This window comes from Ambystoma mexicanum, chromosome 13 (genome assembly GCF_040938575.1).
Source record: "Ambystoma mexicanum isolate Mex_15411 chromosome 13, UKY_AmexF1_1, whole genome shotgun sequence".
Taxonomy (NCBI): domain Eukaryota; kingdom Metazoa; phylum Chordata; class Amphibia; order Caudata; family Ambystomatidae; genus Ambystoma; species Ambystoma mexicanum.
The window spans coordinates 77,284,796-77,302,609 of record NC_090938.1 but is presented as its reverse complement, the minus strand read 5'-3'; the positions used below and the strand labels follow the sequence as shown (position 1 = coordinate 77,302,609).

Sequence of the window (17,814 nt, the reverse complement as noted above, 5' to 3'; positions counted from 1 at the left end):
CCCCGGTGATGGGTGAGGCCAGTCCTCCACCTATGTGGGTGAAGAGTGAACTTTGCACTTAGACTTGTCTTTAAGGGCCTTTCTCTAACCATTGACTGGAACCTACCTGCCATTCCTGTGTACCGCCTTATCCTGTCGGTAGCTAGCGCCTAGATGCCTGAGGGCTTTGTGCGCTGCTATAAATGTAAATATAAAATAATGAATAAATAAAATAAATCGTGCAGTGTGCGTTTTCCATTTGCGGCCCAGCTTCAGGTGTGGAAAGAGAAAGCAAATATGGGCACCCGAGAGGCACAGCAGTACCAATCAGAAGGTTCGAAAAAATGCAGGCATTCACTGACCGTATTGGCCTGCATTTCAAGCACCCTTGCTGTTCCGCACTGGTGGCTCCCTGGCCCACCTTCAGGGGTGCCAGCGCTTCTTCTTGCAGGCTGCCACACCAATTGAAAGAGAGCTTCATCTTTTTCTGGCAGAGCTTTTGCTTCAGTTTTACAGGGCAGCCATCTTGTCCTGACTTTCCTTTTCCATGTCGATGCTGCGCATGCGCCGAAAGCGCGCCGCCTGTGTTATGTTACGGTAAACTCATTTGTAAACCACACAAACACCCAGGGCAACTTGTCGCTAACGCCGATAAAGAGGCAGTTAAAACAGGTGAGTTTTTAGAAGACGCCTAAATATTAAGTAATTCTCTGTGGCCCCCAGTGCAAAGGGGAGAGAATTCCAAAGTTTGGCAGCAGCAATGGAGGCACATGGCGGAACGAAGCGTCTGGGCAGGTGCGTATCTGCAAAACGTTGCGTGAAGGTATTCAGCTCCCAGGCCATGGCATAGGGTCCACTCACCAATCTTTTGGCAGATTTGGCAACCTTTGCCTATTTCCCAGATGCCAATAGTCTCATAGCCCACACTGTTGAGCTATTCTGGCGGGCTAAAGGGTTTGGCTCAGTTGATGGCGCGTCTTCACCACGCCGCGGATCTTTGTGCTGCTCCACCTCACCCAATGCCTACGTGAGAAAGCCTCATCTTCCACAGCGTGGACCGCACTTCCACCTTAACTTCCCTGTCTGCACCTTCAGTGTTGGGAACAGACCAATCCAGAACCTCCCTTCCTCCGGTCTCCAAGGACCATCATGTGCCCTCTTGCTTCTGCACCCTCATTTGCACCGGTGTACGGCAGCAAATGGCATCTAAAAAATGCTCTCCTTGTTTTGCCTGGAAAGGGCTTGACCTAATCTTTCACTAAAGCTGTTAACACTGGCTTTGCCTGGGCAAACTCGTAAAACTGCACCACGTTGGCTAGAAAAGTGGCAAACTTTGACCACAAAACATAGCCCCCCAAAAAAGCATGGTGCACCTGCACTATGAGTACGGCCCTATTCTAGGGGTCTGCAACCTTTGGCTCTCTAGATGTTTTGGACTACAAATCCCATATTTCCTGGCCCCTGTAGTCAACGATGTGGGATCATGGGAGTCGTATTCCTTAGAGGCCAGCCCAGGCATAGCTTCTAGTCATTTATCCCACACTATAGCAAGCAAAACTCCCAGATTTCAGGCTATAACGTAAACACTCATGCTCTGTATAAACAAATACATAGAGCAGACTTGGGCCTGAAAACAAAAGTTGATTGTTTAAACTCTCTTATCCCCCTAGATTAATTGTTGAATCATTGTTGATACATAGAAAAACAATCTTGAGTCACCCCTCCTGAGTTGAGTAAAACCTTTCTGAATCAACCACCTCTGGATGAATACTTGTTACTCACTGGCTGCTCAATGAGTAACGATTAACTAACATACCCTCAATCAATGTAACCTCTAGACTTATTCTCCCTTTAAAGAAAAGTCTTGACTCACTCATCCTCTCAACTGAACCACTTTTCGACGTGCTCTCCGGCTCACCTCTTATCATGGTGATAAATGGACTGGCCTCTTCTGCGGCAAGAACCTTTGGATGAGAATGAGAGCAGAGCTAGAGAAGGTAAGCAGTCAGAGTGGGTTGGGGGTATATGTTTGCTAGCAGCTTCCTTAGAACTGGAGGTTAATACCAGCAATTAGTGCCCAAATTCCAACATAGCTGATTGGCTGGCCTCTCCCTATACTGTGGTCTAGACTCAAGGAATGTGGCGTCCTGCAGCGATGCCATTAGCAATAGTCATTATTGTGTTAGCCCTTAAAATCCCAAATGCAGGCATTTATTTGTATTTATTCGAGGAACAGGGATGTCAGTTTCAAACAGAAATGACTCACAATAATACATTTGCTGATGGTTCAAGCATTCTTATGAATGGTGGCTGTAAAACAGCACAAAGACGAGAACAAGTGGTCAGCCAGTTTATGAGGGTGTAAAACAAAATGGGACACATACCAGGGACAAAACAAAACAAAACACATAGAAAAACATATGTATATAAGAAAACAGGTGACTTTCAAAGGTGCCATTAGTAGGTGCTTCAAAAGAAAGAGGAGCACTAATTAAGTATACAAAATTACATGATTAAATGTCATTGGAGGCAGTGGTGGGTTCGAGTAGGGAGGCTGGGGAGAGGGCAGGGGCTCCCTATTTTGCAAGTAAGTGAAGTTTAAGCCGAGCTTTGAAGAGATCCACAGTTGGGCACAGTTTTTGACTGTCATGGGCAGTGGGTTTCAGTGGAGTGGGCCGAGGAGGGAGAAAGAGTGGAAGCGAGAGGAGGCACAGGGAGCCTTCTCCACAGTCAAAATGTTTTTAAATAATGGAATTTCAGCTGCGGATGTTATCTTCATTTCTTCCCAATTTTACATAACTTCAAATTCAGGCATGTTAATATTTTATAGAAATAACTGCAGTTTACCCCAAAAGGAATGTTTCGTGCGACTGACATGTCTCAGACAGACTGCCCACCTGCTGCGCTTTTCCAAATCCGTAAGAATGAGGAGGGGGCAACATGTCCAAACTTGGCTGCAGAGGCAATATCCTCAGGTGTCAGTGACCCGTGTTACCCCTCTGACTATGTGTGGAGAATACAGGCTGACACCTCGGGCAATCGACCTTATAAGTGTGCACAGAGGTATCGCTTCACATCATTCTCACTTTGAAATCAAGGGAGACATCTCACGCACACAGGTCTCACTTGGGTCAAATCTCTGACAACCTTGGCTAACGCAGACTTCCCTTGGCACCAGAGGTGTCGCTAGGGAGGGTCTGGGGGGTGGGGGCTATAGCCCTGGTTCCTTTGGTTGTAGTCCCGGATAAAACCTGTAGCAATACCCCTGCCTGCCACTAAGAAGGAAAGCTGCAGACAACACTGTGACCTCATGCATTCTGCCGTAGTGAGGGAGTTACATCTTTGCAATACAGAGTTGCATTCATTTCACTGTTTACATTAAAAAAAACAATGACAAGGGTTCAATCTGTTTATTCTTGTAGCTGTTAATTCATCTTTTTGTTAATCAATAACGTTGCATTTACGCTAGACATGATCACAGACGACATACCGATAAATGGATCTTCATCATGTGATCCTAAGCATTGTGTATAGTGATTTACCTGCTCTGTATTTTAGGCGTTTGTGTTTCGCGCAATTGACAATAGATATAATATCAATCGAGTTTGCATGTCATCTTTTTTCTAAGGACCCTTATCATTTTAACGGTGAGGCAGCGGTGTAGAGTAAACTAGCCGTTAAAACGTAGTCACCCTTTATTAAAAGAAACGAAAAAAAGACTTAACCCAAATATCGCAAGCAGCACAATCCTGGGATTAGTAATATCAAATGTATCAAATGTAAAGATTTTCCCCAATCCAAGGCTTCAGTCATAGTTCAGTCATGGGCCTCATTGCGAGTTTGGCGGTATGCCGGTGGCAAATCTGCTGAAATACCATCCTGTGGAGTGCCGCATTTTTGCTGTTCATAGGACTCTGTGGGGATTTTTGACGGATTTACCACTGGTGGATTTTTCTTAAGTAATCCTTTAGATTTTTCAACGTAATGTGGAGAAATTACCCCCAGTACCAAGTTGGAGGCAAAACAGACACTTTTCTTCTGAAAATCATAGAGTTTACAATGCAGTAATTCCGACAGAAGTAATTCTGCCAAATATTATAAATGGGCAGTGTGGGAAAAGTGACGGTGACGGATTTACCACCCCTTTTTCCTCATAGGGACAAACTTGTATGATCAATATCGATGTCCAGGTAGAGTCTATAATTAAGTGTGTCTTTTTGCACTGAAGACATTTTCAATAACATTTATTGAACCAGCATTTTTAGCAAGAGTGCAGTGACTTCCTTTCTCTCCCACTGTCCTCTCCCTTAACGGCTTTGCCCCACGGGAATGACATCTAGTAGTGTATGCTCCCCTCCCACCCCAGATCTTACGGTCTTGATTATGTTAACACTTGTGCAATCTGCTTTTACCTTTTTGGCTACAATTTGAGTTGCATCTATGGTGCTTTAAAATGGAAGAAATTGAAGAAAACAGTCCGACTGGGCCCTGACATGGGCATTTCTACTTGTGCAAATATATTGATAGCCATATTTTCAATTCATTATTCAATCCCCATGTAATAGTATTAAACCATCTAAATTGTATGTGGCATAATGTATTTTTTTCATTTGGATGTATACATAAATAGACTTAATGTAAAATATCACACTACTGTACTTCCAAACCTTAGAAAACCATGTATATTCTGTTGGTAGGTTTTCCACACGAGAAAGAGACATTATTGTATGTCCCATGCTATTCTGGTTTTAAAAAAATAGGCACTTTGTCAGTCGCTGTCTGTACAACATTTACAACTGAATCAATGTTTGTATGTGTTTAACTACTTTTCGGACACAATTTCCTTTGTCCGACTTGTCTACTTGTTTTTTCTATGTGTGTGTTTATTAGATTTGATGAGGGTCTACAGGCAGTGCATGCCAGGAGCTATTCAGATACCCTTTAAATAGCAATGCTATTTTAAAGAAAACATCTGCCGTGCTGAGACGTTAAGCCTTTATAGTTTAAGAGTCTCACCCACGCACTGTCACATATAAAACAAACAAAACAAAACATATTGGGTTTATGTCAACATACGCAAAACAACTAGTATGCAGTTGTGTCACTTTCCTGGAGACGATATTGCATTTTAAAGCTAACGAAGGCCCAAAAAAGGTGTTCCGATGTAATGATTTGATTTGATTTGGACATTTATAAAGAGCATATCCCATAGGAATCCAGCAAAAACTGCATCTTGGTAAATATAAAAAATGTATTATTTTAATTAAGCAAGTGGAGATACACACACCCTAAATCGAAACAGGAGCTCTCATTCAAACAGATAGGTTTTCAGCAATTTTTGAAAACTGGATAAAGATGTTGTATCACGCAAAAATTGTGGGAGAGAGTTCCAAACACGTGGAGCAAAGACAGAAAAACATCGGTCTCCCCACGTAGAGGTTTGAGATGTGGGGATTATCACTAATCCCTGTCCGTTTGATCGTAATGTACGAGTCGGGCAATAGGATAAGATCTTAGAGCTCAAATACAGAGGAGCCAGTCCATGAACACATTTAAAAACAAGAGACAAAATCTTAAATTCTATCCGCCGTTGTACCGGTAGCCAATGTAAGCTTCTACGGAACTCTGAAATAGAGGCCCTTCGGGATAGAGAAATCATCATGCATACAGCTGAATTCTGGGCCACCTGCAGACACTGAATTTGATATTTAGGGATGCCAGCTAGAAGATCATTGCAATAATGCAGCTTTGAGTTTGTTAAGGTGCCTACCACAATGGGGCGATCATTCTCGGAGATGAGGGGCAATAAAGGTTTTAGGAGCCTTAGCTGAAAATACATGGACTTTATAATTTGGTTCACATGTAAATGCCAGCTCAGGCCAGCCTCCCGTACACAACCCAGATTTTTTACAGACTTGGTGTACCTGGTAGGCATCCCGAGCAAGGCGGGGCAAGGGATCCCAGATGTAACGTTGGACAGCTTATTTTTTGGGCCAAGAATAATAACCTCTGTCTTAGGGGGATTCAGCTGGAGTTTATTTTCCAACATCCAGAATTGAATCATTTCCGCACACTTCACCAACCGTTCCAACGCCTCTGCTGGATGGCTTAAGTGAACATAAATTTGAGTATCGTCTGACTATGAATTATACTGTAATTTACACTGACCAAAAATATTGAGCAAGAAGCAAACCTAAACATTAAACAGCAGAGGATGAGCCCTGTGGCAGTCCTCAAGTAACTGGTAATTCCTCAGACACGTATGGGCCGACCTTAACCTGTTGTCGACGATCAGTTAAAAATTACTCAAACCATTTGATTTCTTCCTTCAAAACATGAGCCAGTGACATGAGTCTGGATTTAAGCATGTTGAAGTCAACTGTGTGGAATACTGCGGACAGGTCAAGCATGACCAGGATGCTAAACTCATCCTTGTACGCAGCTTCAAGTAGATCGTCCCAGACTGTCACTCGGGCCGTCTCGGTACTGTGACCTGGTCTAAAGCCAAACTGGTACATTTCCAAGATGTTGTCTTCCAAGAAAGTCTGCAGCTGAGAAGTGACAACTTTCTCCAATTTCTTTGAATGCCAAAGAAGGCAGCAACATGATGAAAATGTGACAACATTTTATGATCCAAGGACTGTTTCTTCAGCAATGGAGTAAGTTAAGATGTCTTCAATGCCGAGGGAACTTTTCCTTGGATCAACGAGGCATTAACAAACCCTTGTAAGGGCTTACTAAGCATACTTGGCGTAAGATTTTTCATCCATTTTTCAACAGTTTCTTCAGTCACTATTGAAAAATAAAATTCTGGTGCATTTTCCAATGATTAATATCATAAAAATCATTGTGAGGGCCAACTTGCAAAGAAGCAGTCTCAGCCTAAATATTTAGTCTAATCTGTTGCATTTTCTCAGAAAAAAGAATTAAAATTATTGCTTATAGAAGTTGGCTATTGTGCTCTGTCTTTTGGAGATAACGGGACGGGAATTGATAACATTCTTAAAGATACTTTATGTAAACGCATCACTTGTTTTTTTGATCAAATGATTTAGCTCAGAAATCATTGTCAAGGTTTTAAAAGTCGTCCATTTTGTTCTTCCTTCTGACAATGGTGGGAGACGAATTATAGTCGGAGCCGGGCCGATAGCACAGCAAGAAGAGCGCTCGCTTTGACATCTGTGCAGAGCCTCCTGACGCAGGTTCCAATTCCGGCAGGGCCAACTCAGCCTTTCATCCTTCCGAGGTCGATAAATGAGAACTACACACTGAGAGTAGTAATAAGGCAGAGCTCAGATACACAAGGTTTTGTAGCACTATATAAATGATAAATTATTATTATTATTATTATTATTGTAGTCACCCTTAAAGACATCCTTTGTGTTTTAAACAGTATCACACCATTCGCTTGATTAAATTATTTTGCTCAGAAGGCCAGTGCCCTGCTTTAAAAAGTCAGCCATTTTGGTCTTCCTCGTGACACTGGCAGGAGATGGGATGATGTTACTAATAAAGATATTCAGAGTTTATTGAACAGTATCGTTCAATTCTTTTGATGAAATGATTTAATTAAATATTGCTTTGACTTTGATATAGGGAGTCAGACGAGAGCACTACTCTTATAACAATTTCTTTACCAAGACAAAACATACTTAGAAGCTGACCTAAGCCTGAGGTTAATTTTCATGAAATGTGAAATAGTTATGATTACCAGTTTCACTAGGGATTCAGTACAGACCCTTTTGAAACCAGTCAGAGTTACGTACCTGACGTTTGGTGTCTGCCACACTGGGAAGATACAATAAAGAAAACTGATTGGTTAAGCAATTACCGCAGCTATCTGGCAACTGTAGTCCTCAAGTCAGACACAGCCATGAATCATTCTCAGGCCCATACATTGAGTATCAATTAACTGAATAACAATTGTAACACCTGTAATTACAACGCATGGAATTAGGAGGACAGAAGCATGATCTACTGTATAAAAACAAAGATTTTTTTAGGTTTTATGGCGCAGGAAATATGTACACACGTAAATGGAACAATAATTGAAAGTGGGTTTTAAGCACACTAAGTGCACAACATGTCCATCATTAAGAGGTAGAGTGATCAATCCTTGATGACCTACGGATTAATCAATGACATATACTTTCATCGATGACATACACATTCATCGATGACGTACAGATTTGATGATTTGACAGTCATACCAGTCGACCTGTTAAGATATGATGCGTCCACGATATTGGTAATCCCCGCGACAGCTAAAAAAGATTTAGTTCTTAAACATTTTCCAGGATGTTGCAAATGGAAACATTAAAAGGTTTTGATCGAAAGAGGTCCCTGAAGTCCATATATGAAGTCAGATACTGAACTTGGTATTAAGTGATGACTGTCTTAAAATGGTTTCTTAGTTCTTGTGCTACCTCTCGCAGTTTATTTGTGTGTCAGGACAGGTAAGCTCTTAAAAACAAGACTTGAATGTTTTCCTATGTAAATTAGTACAACAATATAAGATCCGGGTTCATGTTATGGCTGCATTTGTGGAGAACCCGATGGAGACGTGCAAAGGACAAGATGTGCATAAGATAATGGGAGAAAATGTTCACTGTATACTCGGCGTATTCTCTTCCACAGGACCTCACATTATCCACCAGGAACAGGGACCAAAATGGCCAAGTATTCACTAAAATGATCACCATTGCAACTAAAGAGAAAAACATGCACACATCTGCTCTGAATTCCTAGACAGGCAAACGTAACAGCCAATCAGAGAGGCTGAGGTTGAACTAAGCCACATTTTGGATCGCTGGGCAGAATTCCTACGCGGCTGGTTTGTACCCACCTTTCCCCGTTCTGCACAATCGTAGGAAGGACCGGTGTTTCGCCCGTCATTTGTTATCACAGTCAATGCACTCCACACGTGACTTGGTCTTACTTGAAGTCTACTCCACACAAGCGGAATGTAAATGCCCTTCCTTGGAACAAGAGAGGACAGTAACTATAACTCAAAGGGGACATAAGCCTTCAATATGCTTAGCTCGGCATAATGTAGTGGCTCAGGCGCAGTCCCAGCACTATGAAAGCGCAGGAGTACAGTCACTGATTCAGGGAAATGTCACAGAATACATTATCCAGGTTTTGGCCGCTGAAACCCAAAATCAATTTGAGCACTTCAAGACTTTCTATTCAAGGCTGTTATGAGAAGCTCTTCAAACCCATGTTTACTGGAAATGCCTAGGGAATCTTTTGTGCTTCATGCAAGAGTGCTCTGGCCTCTAGATGCTGTGATATGACATGTTGTTATTACCAACTCAATGGAACTCGATGTATTCACCTTGGAAGGACTGATGATTCCGCTTAGCTCGGATTTAAACAAATGACTTCTCTGAAGAAAGCACCGAACTCACTGAGCTATCTTGATATCCTGTCACATACTATATTATAATAATTTGATATTTATATTGTGCTTTGATCCCCAGCACATATTTACATACATCATTATTACCCAATCGAAATTGGTACTCAATATATCGACCTTGGAAGGATGAAAGGCTGGTGGACCTTTCTGGGATTTGAACCTGCGACATGCAGATCACAGCAGCGAGCTATTAACCCCCTGAGCCATTTTACCATTTTAGCAACTAATTATGGATCCAGTATGCAACTTCTGTGACATCACCAAAGATTAAGCCACTAGCCGGGTTATTTGTAACTGATCCATGTGCTGCGAAATCTGATTCATGGAAATATGGTCAAATTAAAATCCTGTATAGTTCTGGATGCATGCATGCACTAAACATCTCACACTTTTCACTGTGCATATTTGTACAATAGTAGATTTTTAAAATGACAACAAATGTGTGTGGCTGATTTGTAGAAAGCCTCACTCGACCCCCCCTGGAAATTCAGGGCCATTATTGGGCCAAAGTTATAGACAGAAGGGCCAAGTCCACAACGTCGTTTTCCAACGTGCCCAATGTGCACAGTGCACAAGGTCAAGTGGCTGCCTAACGCACATTTTGCAGCAAGGATAAATCTCACATCAAGAACTGCAGGTGCATGTGCAGATCTCCGTGGGTGTGTATTTGGGGGTACATTGTTCTATGTATTCTGTTGTTATAATGTAAAGCGCTTTGGATGAAAGCGCTATAACCACAATAAATACAAATACAATACACTACATGAACATCCTGGAGTGCACCCCTTATTCACAAAGGGACACACTGCAGGATGTGCTGTCCATTTGGCGGTTCCCTTGCTCTTGGCCTCATGGCACAGACCGCAAACAGGAGATAGTGCAGCCAGGAAGCTTCTCAGACTCCCTGCCTGAGACAGGCACAGCAATGCAAAGCATGAGCACTTCTTGTACATTTCTCCCCCTAAAACAAGCATTGGCGTAAATAAAATAGTATTTTCAGTGTCAGGCCTGTTAACCCCACTGTTCCACCTGGAAGGTGCTGGCGGTCCAAAGCATATGTATGGATGCTTGTATTGATCTCCTCTGAAAAGTGCACGGAACTACCATAAATCACCAATGCAATTATAGAGCAAATACTTCAACCCAAAAACAGACACAATAATTCACAGCCACGCACGCTGTAGAAGATGATCAGCTCTTTATGGCTATTTATTCAAAGATTACAAGTACATAGAAATAACTCATAAAACTAACATGGACATAGATCACAGAAAAAGTAAAGAAGTCAAAGAAAGAATACATCACCGTGAGCGTATTATCATTCTTCATCTCGCCCATTTAGGGCTGGAAGACCCCGAGGACAGCCAGGGCGAGAGTGCCACAGCTCACAGGAAGGCCAGACGGAGCGTCCTTCTCTGGCTGAAGTCTCACCTGACCCCTCCAGGTTTCCGCCTACATAGGCACTCCAAAAAAAGGAGTTAATTCTCGAACCTTCTGGAATTGCACCAGCGCAGTTGAGGAACAGCCGTCGGTTGCCAGCTGGGTCAATCGAGAGCTCCGCCCGCAAGGAATGCAGGGCCTCCCTGCTCTAAAAACATGCTCCACAGAGAACAGTTTCCCAGCAGAAATGGCCTTGACTGCATACCAAGTTTGAAAAAAGCATGTTTGTCTCAGCACTGTAAATCTAACACTTCAGCAAAATGTGTGCAGCCTTTCACTGCGGAGTGAAGTAAATATCCAACTTGGCTGCGAGCACTCCCAGAATGCATTGTGCCTGCGCCATTTTGAACTAAGCATAAATTGAGCAGAACAATGCTCCTTTTGCACATAATACCTGTTGAGAATTAGAATGCTTAGAACCGTCCCTATAAAACCTCCCCACTACACCAGACAGAAATATTTCTCTTTCCAAGCTATAAACGTAGCAGAAGCAAATCGATGGATAATGCCTTTTCTGGATTGCAAATGGTATATGAAGTCCGGGTTTTAACAGGAGCTTAAAATTGTATGAGGGCCATCGCTCCCTAGGCAAGTTGCTTTTCATACATTCAAACTTAATAAACCTTCGAGATTTAACACCTGATTGTGATTACATGGGGCCCACTGGAAATCAGGCGCAGGAGCTTTTCAGTTGTTCAGGTATTAATGAACTTGTTGGCATTGATCTAAATTAGACCATGCCATCATAACGTATAAATATAAAACGTTTAGGTATGTTTCTATACTTAGCTGATGCAATTTATCAGTGTTAGGTTGCCTTCTTCTGTCTAAATAGTAAAGTGCATCCCTCTATGGCCTTTCAGCTATAATATTAACAAACAGAATGAGCACGGTTCTACCCGGTCACCTTCACCTTTCACAATCGCAAACATTTGGAATAATTTCAAGTTACTTCTTTCCACCCCCACTTCTCGTCACACAGGGAACAGCAGTTCCAGTGTCGATGAAGAGTTAATTACTGGCTCAATGTTTCAGTCTCTAAAGAGTGAAATGCTGTAGGACGAATGCCTCCTCATGAGCTAAAACTGAAAGTATGTGCTGTTATTATGCTACTATGCAATCTTATGCCATCACGGGGAGTCTGCAATGAAACAATGTTGACAATTACGTGTCTACAAAGACACTTCATAGAGGCCCTTGTAATCGATGGATTAAACTTAGATACTGTTCTCATACAACGCATACTTCTCATTCCGTCTGATGCAAATATGCCTTTCAAATTCAAACGAAGACAGTTTCCTATACGTTTAGCATAATCCACAGGGACCTATGCCTGTTTCCTGGAAGTGTTTGGTGGTAATTATGGTATTTAAGAAGGGGGACAGAGTGACCCTATGAATTACCGACCGATATTGCTAGAATGGCGTATGTTACACCGGGAACAGCTAGTAGTTCTATAATGACTTGAAGTTAATATATTCATATTCCTTCAGTAGTAACATTTCACCAAGTTAATAAAAATATAATCCTGGCAATAGGACTGAACATTTGTATCTAAACAAGGCCTTTTTGGCATCAGTGAAGAGCAGCGGCCCGCAACCTTTGGTTTTCCTGTTGTTTTAGACTATGATTCTTGTCAGCCCTATACAGATTACCCAGTGGAGAACTATCATGGGAGTCATACTCCAAAAGACCTTGAGAGCTGCAGGTTGCAGATCTCCGAAATAGGGGGCACAAAGCCAAGGGGACACAGGAAGCTACTGTCTTCAACACCATCATATCTGTTTGCATTCCGGAATTGGGCACCTTAATTATGCTCCCCCTCATGGACCCGCCCGGCATTCTTAATGCTCCAACGATCAACTCAGGTGAATGTTGGCTGTGCTGATGTGTCAAACGTCCACCTGCTTGCCTTGCTCGATCTCTCAGCAGCTTTTGACACTAAGCCCTGACCACCATCCTGTGAACTTTCAGGGGAACTGGATCCTATAAAGGCTGAATTAACACAGATGTAAGCACAATGTGCTTCAAAGCTATGTTATCATTATTTATTTAACAAGTAGCTAATGCAACAACATAACATAACAGATGTATTTGTGGAGTGCCGGTTCATCCTCATAGGAGCATCTTGGTTGTATTGCCAGATAACAGATGGTTATTGTTACCCAACTTAATGGTACTCTTTTTATCGACTTAGGAAGGATGAAGGGCTGAATGCACACAGGCCCCTGTACTGGATGCATTAGTCCACTGTGCCACAGACCCGGCTACAATGCAGTTACAACAAAGGCAGGTTTGTCTTTGCGAGGACAGCTACCTCTCTGCTTCTGCTTGTGTGAGGTTGTAAGATTAGCGGGACTGAGTTGCAGGAAGAGAAGGAGGAAGGTATTCCCCAAAAGACACCCCAAATATCTAGACCTATCTCTGGATATCTCTGTTACGCCAATAGAGCCAGGTGTCAGGTAGCCATACCTCCTGGATGTTCTCAGGAACCCGCTCCCGAGCACAGGTCCCCTCTTTCCACGAGGGCAGCACACCCCGGATTGAAAGGGTCCTGGACACAAACATACCACCACCTAAACTAAAAAGGATTAATGCATCAACCCCACTATCTGCACGTGTCTCCCCACTGAGCCGGCATCATGCATTCCTGCATTCACCACCAATGCTAACTTGACTCCACTTTTGAAAGCAAATGATAGCCCATGCATTCAAATAACATGTCCCGGGAGGATAGCTCAGCAGCAATGTGCTCGCCTTGGAAACAAGACGACACGAAGCAACGCAGGTTCGATCCCCAAGTCGGCGCTTATGCAACTAAGACATATTCCTGTAACAGCGTCTCGATGCCCCCGGACTGTATGAGCGCTTTAAAAATCCAATAAATAAATAAACATGTCAATATTATTTAATAAGGTAATATAAAGATTTACATGTCCCTTGAATCTCCTCCAATCGAAACGAATTTGATATCAAGCACAGCCCGTGCACGAATTCGAGAAGGAACTGTGCTTCTTGCTGGGTGTGCACTTAAAACCTAAATGGAAATGCATTCACAGGGTTAATGGGCAATGGATGCTGCTCCTGGATGCCAGTTTGGCACTCTTGGAAGCAGTGCACGAGAGCTTTAACTTTAGGTCACGGCACTTTCAAAACGCAAAAGGCAGATCTCTTCCATATAACATAACATAACTGTGGGCGCATATTAGCCTCATCAAATAGTGACTACACATGGTCATATTGTATTATACAGTATAATGTACCCCATGGGAAAAAATGTAATTATGTGTCACCCACAATATCATTAGGGGGCACATTATTTTGTATGCTAGTGCATAAGTGCCATAGACTTGCATAATAGCCTGGCACTTAACGGGTTAAGTTGATAGGGAAACCACACAAGGTAGATCTGGGTGCTGATATCTGTTGTTGTAGCTCCCCTTTCCTCACACTAAAAATTAAATTTATGTTGCAGCGTGCCCTCAGAAGTTGACAGGCAGTGGCAGAGTGGTGGCTCACACCCCATGACACCTTCACCCCCAGTACCACCCAAACTGCATCTGGCACTGGCGATGGTTAACGCTCTTGCTTTATATATGTTCAGCTGCCCTATGCGGACCCTTCCTCAAAGGGCACAAATTCACATTTTGTCCAATATTCGATATAGTCTCCTTTTCTGCAGTCATCCGCTGCAGCGGTGCAGCAGTGCAGCATGCATCGGATCCTGCACCGATTGCCGCAGCGGAGGGAGAGATTTGTCAATGCCAAGTTGCAGCTCTACGCAGCAGAAAGCCAGTCTCCATGGGTGACATTCCTTCTCACTTTTGGGAATACGTTCTGACAAGAGCATCTTCTCCCTGTGGCATTACATAAGCTTTTTTTGCTTTCTCTTTTCAAGAATAGAGGGACTGTGTCAAAGATGGCAAACCGCAGAAGTGTCTGCAAAGCATTGAAACAGACTGCCTTTGATCAGTTACTTTGTTTCTAAAAGTAGGAACAAGCTACATTATGGAGAGACACTGACAATGCAATATCACGAGTCTGCTTTTTCAGATGAAAGGAAAATGTGCTAAATGCCGTTTGCATGTTGGTGTATGTTGCAGGCTAAGCATTGCATTTTTGTCCTAGTGCTAATTTGTAATGGTATTAGATCTAGGGCAAAGTTGGCTGTGGTGCAAAACTGCATTGCCAGCCTATTGCACGAGGGCAATGTTTCCCCTGTTGCTAATACTGTGCAAAATTGTACTTGCCCCAGTGGAAGGTTTCTGTAATTTGGCCTCTGGTGTTGTCTCGCGAGTCCAGACGGTGTGATTGTACTCATCTGTGAGGTGTGTTTTCTAGTGATAAAAGGTGTGGCCTAGTAGGAGCAGAGGTGGGTGTGGCATGCGTGGCTTAGAAGTGGTTGTATGGAAGAAGGAATGTGTAGTCCTCAGCTATGTGCCTTACTAGAAATGTTGGGCAACTGCCCTTATGGGCTCCTTTTGATGTGCATGGAGGAATCTGTGGGAGTGGTGTAAACGATTGCGCGTCTGCTTCCACGCGTTCCCTCAGTTTTTCTGATCCATAACCACAAGTTGGAGGAAGAAATAGTCTGCAGATTTCTTTCAAAAACATGCTGTGATTCCAATAGCTCTACGGGCCTCTCTGCCTGTAACCAACTGGGCCATGCCTTATGTATTAGCTTATGTAGGTTGTCATCTACTTGGAAAAAACTTGATGTGTTGGTTGACAAACTATTTTTACTCAATGTACCAATCATACTTAAATGATAACTGAACATGTGAGAGTCTGGGCAAGGGGTCTCGAATTCTTCTCATCGACAACCAAATTCACTCCAAGTTTTAAGGATTTCCACACAAAATATACTTGAATAAAGCAGATCACACTTATCGAATGAGGGAGTGGTCATTATCGAGGGGTAATGACCCACTCTCAAGTTATGGCCAGAGGGCAATCCAAGGGCCATGAATTGGAAAAGGTGATTATCCCCAATGATAATCACCTCTCTGGAGGCCTATAAGGCTATTTCCACTTGGAGCGATAATGCCTTTAGAGGTCTAGTTTTGTAGTAAACATGTCAGTTTCATAACGAGTAAAGTACAACAATTGTGCTAGCAAATTAATCGTGTTTTTTCTGTGAAATATTTAATAACTAGATTTCCTGCATAAGGTAAACGATTCAATTGTAAACATGGTTTACGGGAACCATTTTCGCAGGACCGTGCTTCGGCGCAATCTAAAAGTGAATGGGCCTCATTACACGGACGGCGGTAAGGGTTTACCGGTACCGGTATTTTACCGGTACCGGTAAACCCTTACCGCCTTACTACGAGGTCCCTTTGCGGGTTGGAGAATTTAACGCCTGTTTTTTGCAGGCGTTAAAAACCAACCAGCAAAGGGACCAGGGAGCTAATTACGGCACCGCAATTTGCAGTGCCGTAATTAGCACCTTCCCCATTACCATTATGCGCTATGGGGCAAAAATGGGAATGGGGAAGGGCAATGGGGGAAAGGGGGAATTACCGCCCCACCAACCTTGGAATAGGGCGGTAATTCCCCCTTCCAGCAAGGCGGTGCCGGCTAATAGCACCTTGGTCCACCGCCGTCCCTGTAATGAGGCCTAATGTATTTTTTTATTTTCAAAAGTGGAAGCATGTTTACAAGATTTAGCTTTGAATTTCTTGTGCTGAATTAGGTTATAGTGTCTTGCTGAAGACAATCTCGCAGGGGTATTGCACCGCTGTTTTTTGAAGGCAAATACATATTTTTATTTATTTTTTATAATGTATATTAGTTGTTAATTACAGACTTACACACAATACAATGAATTAATACTTAGATTAAATAACAAATACCTCATTGACCCATCAATACATCAATTCAATATAACAGGATCATTTCAATTAATCTCATCTTCGCTTCTAATACACATCACGTAGAAAATCAGAAAAAGAGGCAACAGACGTAAAAAGAAATTGCTAAAATCACAAAAAATAAAAATGACGTTACAAAGACTTTGGGCCTGATTTGCACAGAGTTTTTCAGCGAGATTGAGTCATTGTACAACGCTTTTGAAAACCAGGCCCTAAATAATTTCGCCCTCAAAAATATTGCAAGAGCAGTTTACCGCCACTAGTCGCCCTTTACCTAAAAATACTCAGGGTTCAACCATCTACTTTCTGTTGTAAAGCACATACATATTACTAGGTCCTGCAACACCACACAGGGACTCAGAGGTACTCCGATGTTAGTATTTTACAACCCCGCATGCATAGTAGGGTGCAGTTTCCTTTCATCCCACTATTCAGGCAGATAAACATATATATACATATATATTCTGGATAAAAAAAATATATATATATATATTATATATCAAAAATATGTACCAATATATGGTTGCCATGGCTACTTTTGAAGTCAAAATGTCTGAAAGGCTGTTAATACTAGTAGTTATTAATCACATTCTGAAATTCTAATTGGCCGAGAGAAGGTTAATAATGACGCCCATCTGCTAATTGCAGTTGACTGAGCCAGTGGTTGTCTGAAAACCTGGCATGGCCGGGGCCCTCAAGATGGCACTTGGAGACCACTAGATAAACGTTCCTGTTCTGTTCCCTCTATGGCACTTTGTCTTTTGAGCATTTTTTACTAGGTGATATGGGATGTCTACATTACTATACATGTATTTAGCCAAGCTGGCAGGCAATCACCTACCGGGACTTACCACTGTACCTGCACATAACAGCCACTGCCTCCATAGCCATGTTATAGACATTACTTTCATGGAGAAATCAATACTTTTATAAAAGTCAAATGAGGATATTTAATCAGGACGTTGGAAGTATGGTTATATATGTGTTACGGTATCCAGTCATTTTATCGCAAACGTGTTACATAACAGAGCAGACAAAAACACAGAAAAACACCAAAAAGATTAAATAAATATAATAGGGTAGTGGGTAAGAGGTTGCAAT

General features: G+C 42.4%; 1 protein-coding gene across 3 annotated transcripts in view; it reads left to right on the top strand.

Moving 5' to 3' along the window:
• KCND3 (potassium voltage-gated channel subfamily D member 3) overlaps nucleotides 1–17,814 on the top strand; it is a 952,509-nt gene that overhangs the window by 463,065 nt on the left and 471,630 nt on the right. The gene's annotated exons all lie outside the window — the stretch shown is intronic.